The following is a 2332-nucleotide window of genomic DNA, read 5'->3' as shown; positions in this document are numbered from 1 at the left end:
CAATAATAGTATTTTATGATGTGTTCCTTAAGGAAGCATATGACATATGCTAAGTATAAGGAAATATCCAATTAAATACATGTGCACACATCATTTTTTTTTTAACAAACTGGATATGGGATGTGAGCAAGCTTTCTTTATAAGGTAAAACTTTAGCCTTTATAGTTGTGCACACACACACACACACACACACACACACACACACACACATATGTTATTCACCTGTTAACTCCATAATATGCCAATCACGAGCTAGGTTTAGGCAATGACATTCCCTTGATCATGGCTGCATGAACATGTTAATTCATTGAAAACAGGGAGACCAGAAACATGGCTAAAGGTGTTTTAAGGTGACATTACACAGCCTACGCCATCGCAATATAATAGTCAAGTTTGCTGATAGTTTGGCAAAGCTGGTTTAGTTCTGTTTTGTTTGCTAGAGATCTCACATCTGTGAAAGTTAGACCAACAAGTAGAAGGGTTCCATTTCCTGGTTTGTATTCTCAGTGGCTTTATCCAGAATCTCACTGGCAACTGATTACTGTAACACCAGCCCAACTTTCTCCTCCCCCATGCTCGGGCACTTCCAACTGTACTGGTAATACTGCAGGTTGCAGTCCCCTATGCAGAATTTGAGCTTCTCCAGGAATGTTTGGTACTCCTTGAGATCCAGTGCATTGAATACGTTGAACCATTTCATTTTGGCTAGAACAAGGGCATCGCTAAAAAGGTCTAGAAGAGGGGTCTGGGTGTGGACAATGTAGAAGGAGTACGCATGTCTTTCAGACTCTTCTAGGTTGGATGGTTTATGATGATGGAGGGAAGTGCATTTAAAATAAAATTTAAAAAAAGCTCAGGAAATTAGTCACCTCACCGTTAGCATTCTCTACCACAAAAGTGTCAATGATGTTCTCCTGGGGGAAGAACCAGTGATCCACCTTCTCCTGGTTCATGTCAGGGGTGAGGTGACACTGCTTCAGGTACCTGCTGAGCAACTGATACACTAATGGGATGTCCTTCTTTTCCACTAAGTGTAGCCCAGCTGTCTTGGGAGTCTCTAGCAGTCAGTAGAGCTTCATGGTACACTGCATGTTCATATTTCTGCTCAGGTGGGAGAACTTCAATCAGTTTCCAAGGGTTTAGGAATCGATGCCAGGACCTGCAGTTGCCAACAGGCTTTGGCAACACCTCTCTGGCAGTGTAAACATCTTGGAAAATGCCCTCCAAATGGACCTGCTGGGTTAGCTCTCATATCAAAACTGGAGCCACCCTCTTGAAGAACAGCTTCTTGAGGACACACAGGAAGTTGATCTCCACCATCTTCTCTTTGTCATAGATGTGGATATTTGCTGGGATGGCACTGATAAACCCAAACAGTTTACAACTTGAGACCACTCGGACCCTGCAGTGCCACTGTGGGAGCCAGCCTGGTGGCTGGAGAGCCCACAAGACAAAATCTGGGAAATAATCAAATCGGAACATGTTGTCATCATCTTCCACATAGTTCTCGTTCAGGAGGGTGTACACTTCTTTCTGCATAGCACAGTCTCCCAGATCCAAGGCATCCCAAGTGAAGCCCTGGTATAGGGATTCTGGCGAATATTGTCTTTGTCAGGTTCAACTGGACCATAGTTCTTTTCCACTTCACCTAATTTGGGCTCTAGCAGTGTATCCCAGAACTGGTAGCTTCATTTAATGGCCTCCTCCATGGTTTCAGCAGGTCCCTGACCCACTGAGAATGGCTCAATGGCCTTCTGTGATTCCTGGGTCCTGTCTGCTGGCAAAGAGTTCATCTTCACAGGCCACTCCTGGGTGTAATCCATGTGGTTGCCTTTCTCTTTCTTCTTTGTTTCTTTTTCTTCTTTTTGGCTCCAGTGTCATTGGCTGGACACCAGCCACTAATGTTGTGGCTGTTGTCCTCCTCGTTCTTGCAATTGCTGCAGTGCTCAAGGCCCTTTCCATTCCCTTCCATCATAAGAGGCAGCAAAGGTGCTGGCAGCTTCACTGCTGTTTCATTCTCATCTGCCATCTTGGGATGGTGAGAGCTGGACTCAGTGCCCTGCTACATGGAGGGCTCAGTCTGTAGTCCAACTAACCCAACAATGGACAGTTGTGAATGGGAAGTCCAAGGATCTAGTAGTTGCTCAGTCCCACAAAGTTAGTTGTTTCAGCTGGTATTCTATAGAAGTAGGTCCCAACAGATGTGCTGGGAAGAAAGTGAAAGCAGGCAAAGAAAAGTGACTACTATGTTTTTAATTATTTTATTTCATTTATTATTTTTACTTTTTTACAGTCCAGTTGTTACCGCCTCCTGGTCTGCCCCCCCTTATTT

At 44.4% G+C, this 2332-nt stretch overlaps 1 pseudogene; it reads right to left on the bottom strand.

Annotated features, from left to right (window-relative positions):
- Positions 1-538: 538 nt before the first annotated feature.
- LOC110314251 lies at positions 539-2029 on the bottom strand (annotated as a pseudogene).
- Between the last annotated feature and the right edge of the window lie 303 nt (positions 2030-2332).

The sequence above is a fragment of the Mus pahari genome, chromosome X (genome assembly GCF_900095145.1).
Source record: "Mus pahari chromosome X, PAHARI_EIJ_v1.1, whole genome shotgun sequence".
NCBI classification, from domain to species: Eukaryota; Metazoa; Chordata; class Mammalia; order Rodentia; family Muridae; genus Mus; species Mus pahari.
The sequence above is the reverse complement of the archived record's forward strand: the minus strand, read 5'-3'. Positions and strand labels throughout refer to the sequence as shown.